Source organism: Pseudophryne corroboree, chromosome 3 (genome assembly GCF_028390025.1).
Source record: "Pseudophryne corroboree isolate aPseCor3 chromosome 3, aPseCor3.hap2, whole genome shotgun sequence".
In the NCBI taxonomy this organism is placed as follows: Eukaryota; Metazoa; Chordata; class Amphibia; order Anura; family Myobatrachidae; genus Pseudophryne; species Pseudophryne corroboree.
In genome coordinates this window covers 538,855,665-538,870,941 of record NC_086446.1, presented here as the reverse complement: position 1 = coordinate 538,870,941, position 15,277 = coordinate 538,855,665, and the positions used below count along the sequence as shown (strand labels likewise).

Sequence of the window (15,277 nt, the reverse complement as noted above, 5' to 3'; positions counted from 1 at the left end):
CCTCCCATCTACCCTTCTACCAGCCCAGGAGAATGCCTCTCTTCTCTTGGAGTCGGGTCCCCACTCCCTGGCATTAAAAATAGTGGTGCAGTCAGTACAGAGCTTCACAGCTCTCCCTGCACCCCATGACATCACAAAGGTTCCACCCCAGGGGCGGAGCTAGGGTGGAAGCCAGACTGAACAGACAGATTTGGTAGAAAGCTGTGTAAAGTCGGATAGGTAGGACGCAGGCAGGGGGTTCTGAGTACTCAGAAACACCCTCTGTATGACCAAATTTGTTCTTGAGGCTGCCCCTCCTGAATTTGGTACCACCCCCTTTAAAAGACCCGCAAATCGCGGGTTGTGCACTAATCCTCGGGTATGTGTCTTGGCAGCTGCTGTAATCTCCTTCCCCTTGCTGCTGCTTCTTATTACAGCCCACTGTCTGACCCTTTTCCTGGACGCACTTGTACTGTAAGTGCTTAAAAAAGCCAGACATTTCAATGCAGCGTAATTGAATTTTTAATATATAATATGTTTACTTATCTCTCATATATATATATATATATATATACACAAACAAAAAACCTAAGTGCGCTATATTTATTGAATACTTATTCTTCAAATCTTCCAAACAATGGACCCAACGTGTGCAGACTATAAATTGGAGAATTGATTGTTCACATGGTATCCTGTAACAGATATCCCTTCACCACTGCTGCCTTCAGTATTGGAAATGTATATATATATATATATATATATATATATACATACAGTAATATGTATGCAAATATATATATATACATACATACAGTACATGTATATATACTGAGTGTGTATATATATATATATAACGGTCAAACTAAATCGCACACACCAATAGCTGCTGCTGATATAATATATATATATATATATATATACACACACACACAAATACACATTTATGTATATATACTGTGTGTATATATATATATATATATATATAAAATGTCCAGATGGACAGCACTCCCTATATCGAACAGCTTGCCAAGGTGCCAGTCAGGGAAGAATTTACAAAGTGAACAGAAGGCGGCACTCATTGGACTTAAGAAATATGACAGAGGACTCAATACAACGTTTCGGGTTTATTACAACCAGTCTTCAGGATAAACCCGAGAAGTTGATATTATGGAGCATTGAGTCCTCTGTCATATTTCTTAAGTCCACTGAGTGCCGCCCTCTGTTCACTATATATATATATATATATATTGTACACACACACATCTATATTATGTATACTGTATAGATATTGTTTTCCTTAGTCTGGTTTTTGATTAATCCCTTCAAGGTCTAGCACCTAGCAGTAAATACATTTGGTTTGTCTGTCTGTCTGTCTGTCTGTCTGTCTGTCTGTCTGTCTGTCTGTCTGTCTGTCTATCTATCTATCTATCTATCTATCTATCTATCTATCTATCTATCTATCTATCTATCTATCCATCTATCTGTCTATCTCATGTAGGTCTATCTACCTACACTAGTTTAACGGACCTGGCATATGCTGAGTCACCTCAGTCTCCACCCCTGTGCTTGGCTCCACCCCTCTGTGGAAAGCCCCTCCTGCAAATCTTATGTTTGCCCCTGGATAGTGTGGCTGGACACTGGTTTTCAGTCGTGAGTCTGACTCGCAGCTTCGCTTGGCAGTGGTATTGTTCTTTTAACTCTGCACTGTGCTGCTGCTTCAGGATGTAGAGATAAAACAGACACACATACAGGGGGAAAGCAAAACAACTTTTGTACTTTTGTGTCCCATGGCTGTTTTGATAAAGTTTTTTTATTGTAAAAAAAAATGCTTTGCGGTGTGTGAGCCGCTGGGGGCGTGCATCTGGATCTTCAACAAGTGAGGGAGAAGAGAAATAAACAGCAGTTTATGAGCGCCTGTGTGGGGGAGGAGGGAGAAGTATAATAAGGGAAATTCTATTAGGAATAATGGGATTAGTTTATGAAGATTGGGTTTATTATAAGTGTGAAAGGTTAATAATCATAATGTAGTTAATAACTACTCTATGAAGGTTTTTTGGTGAGAAAGAGGGAGGTAATGAAGAGGTTAATGGTGAGACTGATTGACTGATGTATTTAGATGAGAAGTTGGGTATTTATGTACAAAGCGTTGTATTGTAAAAAACAGAGCGTCTGATTGTGTTCATGTCCAAAATCTAAAAAGGGCAACGCTTTTACTAACAAGGCATAAGCACAATCAGAAGCGCCGCATCTGCCATCTTCCGGAGACTAATCATTACTGCACATGCATGGCGGCCAGTTTCCTAGTGAAGATTTGCTGCTGCAGCGCTGATTCAAGACTCCAGAAAGGTAAGTATTTAAACAGGGGTGCAATGTGTGGGGTTTGGGCTCCCTTGGATCCAGAGGCCCGTGTGCACTGTACACACTGCACCCATCATAAATACGCCAAAGGTCATGCCCCATATATCACTAGTCACACCCCCTGTGGAGGCACACAATAGGCCCTTCAGAAATTTCAGCTCCAGGCCCATGTGCACCTTAAGTTGACACTGGTGTTAGCATAAGTGTCTTGTTTATGTAAACAATCTTTAAGGTATCTACACATAGTAAGTAAAGTCACACATCTGGAATATTAACACCACCCCTCAACCTTGTCTTCTGCAGAACAACTCTACTAATTTAGCATAATATCACACAATGACGCAGTGGCTGTGTGATTACCATTCACCTCTGAATCAGGTTAGAGACTGTTCTACCATGACTGATTTCTCACCATGTATTACAGTGGGAGGCAGTCAATTGACCGCCGGTCGGGATCTGGTGGTCAGAATACCGATGTCGGAATCCTGACATCAGCTGGAATACCGGCGGTCACGGATAGTTCCACCACTTGGGTGGTGGTCCACGCTGCGCTCACCGCCAGGATCCTGACCGCCGGAATCTCATACTAATCCCATTACAGTATGTCACTGCTGTATTTGGGTGAACTGAAATTCAGAATGACTTTACATGTAAATATATGTAATCAGATGCACAGTGGTGGGTCCTTTTTTTGTGGAGGGCTGATCTTCTCCGGGATCTCGCTCTGTACAGAAACATGTATCCCAATGCGTTGGGGTCTGCTTATATTGGGGGACATTTTTTGTACTCTTCTCCCTAACTACGTTGTTTGTAGAATTTATGTATTTTTGGCACAAACATGAACTTGCAGCCATAGTATTTCCCCAGGTATATATTCAGCACACTAATATTTCTAGGGGTGTGGTTCATCAAATCGACAGTGTCTAGGTCGACAATGTTTAGGTCGACCACTATAGGTCGACAGTCACTAGGTCGACATGGATGGAAGGTCGACTGGGTTTCTAGGTCGACATGTGCTAGGTCGACAGGTCTAAAGGTCGACATGAGGATTTTTTTTTTTTTTTTAGGTGTCGTTTTCTTCGTAGAGTGACCGGGATCCCAAATTAGTGCAGCGCGTCCCCTCGCATGGCTCGCTTCGCTCGCCATGCTTTGGGCATGGTGCCTTCGTTCCGCTACCGCTTCGCTCGGCACACTTTACCGTTCCAATCGTAGTCCACGTGGATCGTTAAGTATGAAAAAATTCAAAAAAAGAAAAAAATGTGAAAAACTCATGTCGACCTTTAGACCTGTCGACCTAGCACATGTCGACCTAGAAACCCTGTCGACCTTCCATCCATGTCGACCTAGTGACTGTCAACCTATAGTAGTCGACCTAAACATTGTCGACCTAGACACTGTCGATCTTCAGACCGGATCCCATTTCTAGTTCCTTGTCACTAATGTTGGTTTTATAACTTGAATTTATGTTTTCCGAAACTTCATTGTATCATTGATTATCTGCTACCCACTCAATTAACCACATGGATGAATAGAACTTTTTACCAAAATTATCCTTATTCCCTTAAAACCACAGGGTAATCACAGTAAAATAATTAAAAAAAAATCATAGCAACAACATTTGTTTTGGGATGTTTAATTCATCCCTTTACAGGTGTAGCACAAATTACCAAATCAAATGGTGTGTGTAATCACATTAGATGTAAGTAAGTTTCATATGAACATTAATATCCATTGAGATTTTCAGCATCTGACTGAACACATGGATGATTATTGGATTAAATAAAGGGTGCAAAATATAACCTAAACTTGGAATACAGGGACCAAGGACAATTTGCAAAAATAGTTAGAATTCTTCTTTTATTATTACAGAATGGATGCAGCCATTTATTTGCTGAAAGAACTTTCATGAAAATCGAGCCTCCAGAAATCAGTGACATCACAAAGATATTCCCACTGGTCCCTGGTAAATTGGTAAACTGTATATTTGTTCAGAGGACGAAATGGCTGCCTCTGTGTGTGCAGGCAACAAAGCTATTCAATGGCAATTCATCAGTAATCTATTTTCAATTTGCTGTTCAATAAAGACGAAGAGACGCAGTTAAAGGAACTCTACCCAGAAAAATAAATGCTTTTAACAACAAAGTTTTTTTCTGTCCACTAAATAAAAGGAATAGCTGCTCTCAGAGGGACTCTCTGCTCCAGGTTCCCTTTCCCCCCAGTGCCCGCCGTGCTGCAGATCACTGCTGCTCGGTCAGCCCGGCAGCACCCCCCACCCAGCAGCTGCAGACATTAGCAGCCGCTGGGGAAAAGTAAAAAAAATAGCCCCTCACTTTCCCTGGGCAGATTTGGAGGCTGCAGAGAGTATCTGATGCCTGAAGCAGGAAGTCACGATGGTCGTGATCGTCTGATTATCGATGGTCGCTATGTTCCGACCATAGAAGTTGGCACCAATGCTTTTTTTACCTTTTATTTTTTTTTTATATTGATTTTTTTTTTTTTTTTTAGAAAATTGTCTTGGACAATCCTTATTTAAATATTCTTAACCTATTTCAATCATAAAACAACTCGACAATTTCAGAGCGTTTTTTGGAAAAAATATTCGTCAGTTAAGTGGTTAAAGGGACAGTTCGCTTCAATGCGATGGCTGCAATTAGCCATTCCAGAAGACCACTGCAAGTTTTGGCAAAGAAAGCAGTGTGGTGTGCAATTTCTGCACCTCTTCCTTGGATAGAGGTTTCCTTGTGAGCATTGCTGCCACTCAGGGATGAGTCAGCTTTTTGACAGCAATCTTTCTGGTCTTACAGACAGACCATGGCTATTCCTGAGGATCTTGCTACATTTGCTTTGCAAACAGTCACATCATCATGTAGGGATGTAGTTAATATCCCGGCAGTCGGGATCCCGGCAGACAGAATACTGACGCTGGGATCCAGACCGCCGAGAATGCCGACAGCTACGCCAGGGCTATTCCCACTGATGGGTGTCCACAACACCCATAGAGTGGGAGTAGAACCTTTGGCAAACGCAGCAAGCCACGAAGCCCGCAGTGTGGCTGGTGTAGCAATCATGCAAGGGGCTTTGTTGTGCTCACCCCCCTGCCGGCATTCTGGCGTCTGGGATTCCGGCGTCTGTATTATGACCTCTGGGATCCCAGTCACCAGCATTTCATACCCTATCACCTAAGCCTAACATCTGTATTAGATTATTTTTTTATTTTAAAGAAACCTTGACAAAGATCCTTTATGAATCCAAACGTGTTAGAAGGAAGAAGCAACTTTTCCTTACTGCATGCTCACTTATTTCGATAACAAACATTTGAAACTTATTATACTATTACAATTTTTTAAAGTTTTTTTTTTAGCTCAATATTCTCTCCTTAACCACTTAACTGGATATTATTTTTTACAAAACCACTCAGAAATTGTAGTTTTTTATGACTGAATTAGGTTCAGAACTTCTATTTAAAACATATCCAACACAATCTTCTTAAAAAAAAAAGTAATCATTTTTATAAACATAAATTTAAACACTTAAGGACGATACCGGACCATTGATGGCACGACCATGGTGACATTGCGGCTTTATATTTTCCCGGCAGCTGCTACTCTTTGAAGCTGCCAATTGTATGCAGGGAAGTTGCGGGCTGCTCTTTTACATTTACCTGATCAGCAGTGATTGGCTACACGGCAGGCACTGGGGGAGAGGACAAGAAAGCAGAGGGACCGGGAGGTCAATCTGAGATTGGCAGATGCTGGAAGATTATCTTCCAATAGCCGCCCAGTGGGTGTTTCTGATTGGTCGCATCAGATGCGAACATGTCAGGGAAAGCCCAACCTGGTGTGGTCACATCTGATGCGATCACACCAGGCAAGTAGTTAAGGAAGGCATGGAAAGTGAACTCCAACAGGGGTCTGAAATATTGCCTTTTTTAACAGATATATTACTATTATAAGACTGTGCCTGTATAAGGTCCTTAGTTGTATATTGTTCTCTCCATTGAAACAGTCTCCTCCCATGTTTTGTCATTTTCATTGATGCAGACAGGGACAGACTGGGGCCAGAATTCGGCCCCGGAATTCTCGTGTGCACACATGCTTAAGGCGCACACGTGTGGTAGAGGGGGCACATGTGCACTGCGCAAGGGGACGTGCCGTGAGTCAGGGGGGCATGAACTTGCGGCACACCCCCATTTTGTTGTAATGCACACTACGGACGGGAGCACATTGCGCGGGTGCATGCCGCAGGTAATGAGGTGTGAACTCACAACACGCCCCTATTTTTGCTAGAAATAGATACTTCGGGTGGCGGGGGGCACAAACGGAGAGCTGGGACTGCGATGCATGCAACCTTCCCGGCTCTCTCTGTTACCGGATTGGCCAACCTGTTCATCGGCACTTCTAGCATTTGCCAGAAGTTGCAGATGGGCAGTCTGGCCCTTGATGCAGAGTACTACAAATATACACAAACATAAAAGTTTATATAAGGGTGTGCAGTTTTCGGTTTCCGCTGCCCACTTCCTCACATATGGAAACATATGTTGCTGTAGAGAGCAAAAGAAACAATAGGATTCTCTACTGTGTGTACTGTAGATACTGTACGTCCACTCTGCTCGTGTCCTAATAGGGTGCGAGTCAAAATAAATAACATAAGAGACATAAATATCAATTCAAATGTTCAGGTCACAAATTGCCACACAACATGCTAGAACAAACAGTGAAAAAACTGATGAATTTTACATAGAATACAATGTAACCAATCAGAGTAGAGTGTCACTTATTGTGTCTATATCATTAGAGTCTAATAACACTATTACAATATTCAATGTAACCTTCTAAATTAGTGTTTCCCAAAGTGGGCAATACCGCCCCATGGGGAGCGTTGGAATGATCCAAGGGGCAGTGCCAGATTTCCCACTAGGCATGTGAGGCACCTGCTGGGGGCGGCATGGCAGTCCCCCCACTGCGTCAAAGTAGCAGTATTGCAGTTCCACCCCCCTCACCTGTATCAGAGCAGTGGTACGGCAATCCTCCCCCCTACCCCCGCAATAGAGCAGGGGGGGAGGGGACGGGTGTTGGAAATAATAAGGGGGTGGTGGAAGGCTACCTGTAGTCAGTCCCATGTCCTGCAGTAAGATCAGATGTACTGCCAGTAGGACACTTCCTGCTCTGCTTTCTCATGCTGCATGGTGCATGGGGGGGCACCGAGTGTACACAGGCACAACATAATGTTGCTGCATGCCCAGTGCACACTATTCCACTCCGCTCCTCCTCCCTCTATTGCAGGGGTGGGTTTGGCCGAAATGTATCTGCCAACTGGGCTGGTGGCATATTAGGCCACCTAAGATTGCTGACCTACAGCTGCACAGTGCGGCAGTGCCAATGCCACAGCTTAAGGGTTCTACTCCCCACAACACAGCCTGCCTGGCTGCCCTGCTCTCTGAACTGCTGTGTCTGTCAATGCTATTATTGGATAGGAGCCTGGAATAGAAGCCTGCCAAGAGGGAAGTATATTCTAAGATGCACATGCTGAAGAAATCCCATGCAATAACTTTAAGGTAAGTTTTTGTCCTGAAAAATGCTGTCTCATGTGTAACTGCTGTAAGCATGCGCTGGTGCCTATTTGTATATGGTTGAGTATCCCTTATCCAAAATGCTTGGGACCAGAGGTATTTTGGATATGGGATTTTTCCGTATTTTGGAATAATTGCATACCATAATGAGATATCATGGTGATGTGACCTAAATCTAAGCACAGAATGCATTTATGTTTCATATACACCTTATACACACAGCCTGAAGGTCATTTAATACAATATTTTTAATAACTTTGTGTATTAAACGAAGTTTGTGTACATTGAGCCATCAAAAAACAAAGGTTTCACTATTTCACTCTCACTCAAAAAAGTCCGTATTTCGGAATATTTGGATATGGGATACTCAACCTGTAGTACAAAAGATTTTAATTGCATTTGCTTTATCATATTTAGTGGGACGTCGGTTCAGTGTGGTCACAAATCTGTTAACTTTAAAAAAGAAACTGCAAATAGATAATCGCTGTGATTTAAGAATGCTGCTGACAATTAATAGCTGAGCATTAATAAATTGATAACCGTGTACAGGTTCATCCTTCTCCTTAGGATTATTTTTAATATTATTTGTGATTTCTCTGACGTCCTAGTGGATGCTGGGCACTCCGTAAGGACCATGGGGAATAGCGGCTCCGCATGGTCCTTACGGAGTTCCCAGCATCCACTACGGACTACGAGAAATAGAATTATCGGTAAGTAAATTCTTACTTTTTCGGGTTTTGTGTTTTGGTTTTGGGTTCGGTTCCGCGGCCGTGTTTTGGGTTCGGACGCGTTTTGGCAAAACCTCACCGGAAATTTTTTGTCGGATTCGGGTGTGTTTTGGATTCGGGTGTTTTTTTCAAAAAACACTAAAAAACAGCTTAAATCATAGAATTTGGGGGTCATTTTGATCCCATAGTATTATTAACCTCAATAACCATAATTTCCACTCATTTTCAGTCTATTCTGAACACCTCACACCTCACAATATTATTTTTAGTCCTTAAATTTGTACCGAGGTCGCTGCATGGCTAAGCTAAGCGACACAAGTGGCCGACACAAACACCTGGCCCATCTAGGAGTGGCACTGCAGTGTCAGACAGGATGGCACTTGAAAAAAATAGTCCCCAAACAGCACATGACGCAAAGAAAAAAAGAGGCGCAATGAGGTAGCTGTGTGACTAAGCTAAGCGACCCTAGTGGCTAACACAAACACCTGGCCAATCTAGGAGTGGCACTGCAGTGTCAGACAGGATGGCACTTGAAAAAAAATAGTCCCCAAACAGCACATGATGCAAAGAAAAAAACAGGCGCAATGAGGTAGCTGTGTGACTAAGCTAAGCGACCCTACTGGCCGACACAAACACCTGGCCCATCTAGGAGTGGCACTGCAGTGTCAGACAGGATGGCACTTTAAAAAATAGTCCCCAAACAGCACATGATGCAAAGAAAAAAAGAGGCGCAATGAGGTAGCTGTGTGACTAAGCTAAGCGACCCTAGTGGCCGACACAAACACCTGGCCCATCTAGGAGTGGCACTGCAGTGTCAGACAGGATGGCACTTGAAAAAAATAGTCCCCAAACAGCACATGATGCAAAGAAAAAAAGAGGCGCAATGAGGTAGCTATGTGACTAAGCTAAGCGACCCTAGTGGCCAACACAAACACCTGGCCCATCTAGGAGTGGTACTGCAGTGTCAGACAGGATGGCACTTGAAAAAAATAGTCCCCAAACAGCACATGATGCAAAGAAAAAAAGAGGCGCAATGAGGTAGCTGTGTGACTAAGCTAAGCGACCCTAGTGGCCGACACAAACACCTAGCCCATCTAGGAGTGGCACTGCAGTGTCAGTCAGGATGGCAGATTAAAAAAATTGTCCCCAAACAGCACATGATGCAAAGAAAAAAAGAGGCGCAATGAGGTAGCTGTGTGACTAAGCTCAGCGACCCAAGTGGCCGACACAAACACCTGGCCCATCTAGGAGTGGCACTGCAGTGTCAGACAGGATGGCCCTTCAAAAAAATACTCCCCAAACAGCACATGATGCAAAGAAAAATGAAAGAAAAAAGAGGTGCAAGATGGAATTGTCCTTGGGCCCTCCCACCCACCCTTATGTTGTATAAACAGGACATGCACACTTTAACGAACCCATCATTTCAGCGACAGGGTCTGCCACACGACTGTGACTGAAATGACTGGTTGGTTTGGGCCCCCACCAAAAAAGAAGCAATCAATCTCTCCTTGCACAAACTGGCTCTACAGAGGCAAGATGTCCACCTCATCATCATCGTCCGATTCATCACCCCTTTCTCTGTGTACATCCCCCTCCTCACAGATTATTAATTCGTCCCCACTGGGATCCACCATCTCAGGTCCCCGTGTACTTTCTGGAGGCAATTGCTGCTGGTGAATGTCTCCACGGAGGAATTGATTATAATTCATTTTAATGAACATCATCTTCTCCACATTTTCTGGAAGTAACCTCGTATGCCGATTGCTGACAAGGTGAGCGGCTGCACTAAACACTCTTTCGGAGTACACACTGGAGGGAGGGCAACTTAGGTAGAATAAAGCCAGTTTCTTTCTGCAAGGGCCTCCAAATTGCCTCTTTTTCCTGCCAGTATACGTATGGACTGTCTGACGTGCCTACTTGGATGCGATCACTCATATAATCCTCCACCATTCTTTCAATGGTGAGAGAATCATATGCAGTGACAGTAGACGACATGTCAGTAATCGTTGGCAGGTCCTTCAGTCCGGACCAGATGTCAGCACTCGCTCCAGACTGCCCTGCATCACCGCCAGCGGGTGGGCTCGGAATTCTTAGCCTTTACCTCGCAGCCCCAGTTGCGGGAGAATGTGAAGGAGGAGCTGTTGACGGGTCACGTTCCGCTTGACTTGACAATTTTCTCACCAGCAGGTCTTTGAACCCCTGCAGACTTGTGTCTGCCGGAAAGAGAGATTCAACGTAGGTTTTAAATCTAGGATCGAGCACGGTGGCCAAAATGTAGTGCTCTGATTTCAACAGATTGACCACCCGTGAATCCTGGTTAAGCGAATGAAGGGCTCCATCCACGAGTCCCACATGCCTAGCGGAATCACTATGTTTTAGCTCCTCCTTCAATGCCTCCAGCTTCTTCTGCAAAAGCCTGATGAGGGGAATGACCTGACTCAGGCTGGCAGTGTCTGAACTGACTTCACGTGTGGCAAGTTCAAAGGGTTGCAGAACCTTGCACAACGTTGAAATCATTCTCCACTGCGCTTGAGACAGGTGCATTCCACCTCCTTTGCTTATATCGTGGCCAGATGTATAGGCTTGAATGGCCTTTTGCTGCTCCTCCATCCTCTGAAGCATATAGAGGGTTGAATTCCACCTCGTTACCACCTCTTGCTTCAGATGATGGCAGGGCAGGTTCAGGTATTTTTGGTGGTGCTCCAGTCTTCTGTACGCGGTGCCTGAACGCCGAAAGTGGCCCGCAATTCTTCGGGCCACCGACAGCATCTCTTGAACGCCCCTGTCATTTTTTAAATAATTCTGCACCACCAAATTCAATGTATGTGCAAAACATGGGACGTGCTGGAATTTGCCCAGATGTAATGCACGCACAATATTGCTGGCGTTGTCCGATGTCAGAAATCCCCAGGAGAGTCCAATTGGGGTAAGCCATTCTGCGATGATCTTCCTCAGTTGCCGTAAGAGGTTTTCAGCTGTGTGCGTATTCTGGAAAGCGGTGATACAAAGCGTAGCCTGCCTAGGAACGAGTTGGCGTTTGCGAGATGCTGCTACTGGTGCCGCCGCTGCTGTTCTTGCAGCGGGAGGCAATACATCTACCCAGTGGGCTGTCACAGTCATATAGTCCTGAGTCTGCCCTGCTCCACTTGTCCACATGTCCGTGGTTAAGTGGACATTGGGTACAACTGCATTTTTTAGGACACTGGAGAGTCTTTTTCTGAGGTCTGTGTACATTTTCAGTATCGCCTGCCTAGAGAAATGGAACCTAGATGGTATTTGGTACCGGGGACACAGTACCTCAATCAAGTCTATAGTTGCCTCTGAATTAACGATGGATACCGGAACCACGTTTCTCACCGCCCAGGCTGCCAAGGCCTGAGTTATCTGCTTTGCAGCAGGATGACTGCTGTGATATTTCATCTTCCTCGCAAAGGACTGTTGTACAGTCAATTGCTTACTGGAAGTAGTACAAGTGGTCTTCCGACTTCCCCTCTGGGATGACGATCGACTCCCAGCAGCAACAACAGCAGCGCCAGCAGCAGTAGGCGTTACACTCAAGGATGCATCGGAGGAATCCCAGGCAGGAGAGGACTCGTCAGACTTGCCAGTGACATGGCCTGCAGGACTATTGGCTTTCCTGGGTAAGGAGGAAATTGACACTGAGGGAGTTGGTGGTGTGGTTTGCAGGAGCTTGGTTACAAGAGGAAGGGATTTACTGGTCAGTGGGCTGCTTCCGCTGTCGCCCAAAGTTTTTGAACTTGTCACTGACTTATGATGAATGAACTGCAGGTGACGTATAAGGGAGGATGTTCCGAGGTGGTTAACGTCCTTACCCCTACTTATTACAGCTTGACAAAGGCAACACACGGCTTTACACCTGTTGTCCGCATTTGTGTTAAAATAATTCCACACCGAAGAGCTGATTTTTTTTGTATTTTGACCAGGCATGTCAATGGCCATATTTCTCCCACGGACAACAGGTGTCTCCCCGGGTGCCTGACTTAAACAAACCACCTCACCATCAGAATCCTCCTTGTCAATTTCCTCCCCAGCGCCAGCAACACCCATATCCTCATCCTGGTGTACTTCAACACTGACATCTTCAATTTGACTATCAGGAACTGGACTGCGGGTGCTCCTTCCAGCACATGCAGGGGGCGTGCAAATGGTGGAAGGCTCAAGCTCTTCCCGTCCAGTGTTGGGAAGGTCAGGCATCGCAACCGACACAATTGGACTCTCCTTGGGGATTTGTGATTTCGAAGAACGCACAGTTCTTTGCTGTGCTTTTGCCAGCTTAAGTCTTTTCTTTTTTCTAGCGAGAGGATGAGTGCTTCCATCCTCATGTGAAGCTGAACCACTAGCCATGAACATAGGCCAGGGCCTCAGCCGTTCCTTGCCACTCCGTTTCGTAAATGGCATATTGGCAAGTTTACGCTTCTCCTCAGACGCTTTTAATTTTGATTTTTGAGGCATTTTACTGATCTTTTGTGTTTTGGATTTTACATGCTCTGTACTATGACATTGGGCATCGGCCTTGGCAGATGACGTTGATGGCATTTCATAGTCTCGGCCATGACTAGTGGCAGCAGCTTCAGCACGAGGTGGAAGTGGATCTTGATCTTTCCCTATTTTTTTAACCTCCACATTTTTGTTCTCCATATTTTAATGTGCACAACTAAAAGCCACCACAGGTATACAATGTAGATGGATGGATAGTATACTTTATGGATGACGAGTGACGACACAGAGGTAGGTACAGCAGTGGCCTACCGTACTGCTATATATAGTATACTGGTGGACACTGTCAGCAGACTGCTAAACTAGTCTAAAAAAAAGCTACCACAGGTATACAATGTAGATGGATGGATAGTATACTTTATGGATGACGAGTGACGACACAGAGGTAGGTACAGCAGTGCTCTACCGTACTGCTATATACAGTATAATGGACTTGGTGGACACTGTCAGCAGACTGCTAAACTACTAGTATAAAAAAAAGCCACCACAGGTGTACAATGTAGATGGATGGATAGTATACTTAATGGATGACGAGTGACGACACAGAGGTAGGTACAGCAGTGGCCTACCGTACTGCTATATACAGTATAATGGACCTGGTGGACACTGTCAGCAGACTGCTAAACTACTAGTATAAAAAAAAAGCCACCACAGGTATACAATGTAGATGGATGGATAGTATACTTTATGGATGACGAGTGACGACACAGAGGTAGGTACAGCAGTGGCCTACCGTACTGCTATATACAGTATAATGGACCTGGTGGACACTGTCAGCAGACTGCAAAACTACTAGTATAAAAAAAAAGCCACCACAGGTATACAATGTAGATGGATGGATAGTATACTTTATGGATGACGAGTGACGACACAGAGGTAGGTACAGCAGTGGCCTACCGTACTGCTATATACAGTATAATGGGCCTGGTGGACACTGTCAGCAGACTGCTGAACTACTAGTATAAAAAAAAAAAGCCACCACAGGTATACAATGTAGATGGATGGATAGTATACTTTATGGATGACGAGTGACGACACAGAGGTAGGTACAGCAGTGGCCTACCGTACTGCTATATACAGTATAATGGACCTGGTGGACACTGTCAGCAGACTGCTAAACTACTAGTATAAAAAAAAGCCACCACAGGTATACAATGTAGATGGATGGATAGTATACTTAATGGATGACGAGTGACGACACAGAGGTAGGTACAGCAGTGGCCTACCGTACTGCTATATACAGTATAATGGGCCTGGTGGACACTGTCAGCAGACTGCTGAACTACTAGTATAAAAAAAAAAAGCCACCACAGGTATACAATGTAGATGGATGGATAGTATACTTTATGGATGACGAGTGATGACACAGAGGTAGGTACAGCAGTGGTCTACCGTACTGCTATATACAGTATAATGGACCTGGTGGACACTGTCAGCAGACTGCTAAACTACTAGTATAAAAAAAGCCACCACATGTATACAATGTAGATGGATGGATAGTATACTTAATGGATGACGAGTGACGACACAGAGGTAGGTACAGCAGTGGCCTACCGTACTGCTATATACAGTATAATGGACCTGGTGGACACTGTCAGCAGACTGCTAAACTACTAGTATAAAAAAAAAGCCACCACAGGTATACAATGTAGATGGATGGATAGTATACTTTATGGATGACGAGTGACGACACAGAGGTAGGTACAGCAGTGGCCTACCGTACTGCTATATACAGTATAATGGACCTGGTGGACACTGTCAGCAGACTGATAAACTACTAGTATAAAAAAAAAGCCACCACAGGTATACAATGTATATGGATGGATAGTATACTTTATGGATGACAAGTGACGACACAGAGGTAGGTACAGCAGTGGCCTACCGTACTGCTATATACAGTATAATGGACCTGGTGGACACTGTCAGCAGACTGCTAAACTACTAGTATAAAAAAAAAGCCACCACAGGTATACAATGTAGATGGATGGATAGTATACTTTATGGATGACGAGTGACGACACAGAGGTAGGTACAGCAGTGGCCTACCGTACTGCTATATACAGTATAATGGACCTGGTGGACACTGTCAGCAGACTGCTAAACTACTAGTATAAAAAAAAGCCAC

At 44.3% G+C, this 15,277-nt stretch overlaps 1 long non-coding RNA gene across 1 annotated transcript; it reads left to right on the top strand.

The window, feature by feature from the left end:
• Positions 1 to 1,857: 1,857 nt before the first annotated feature.
• On the top strand, positions 1,858 to 4,479 carry LOC135057994 (uncharacterized). Its single transcript, XR_010244516.1, has 2 exons — positions 1,858 to 2,325; positions 4,207 to 4,479. It is a non-coding gene; the product is annotated as an uncharacterized LOC135057994 (long non-coding RNA).
• The last annotated feature ends 10,798 nt before the right edge of the window (positions 4,480 to 15,277 follow it).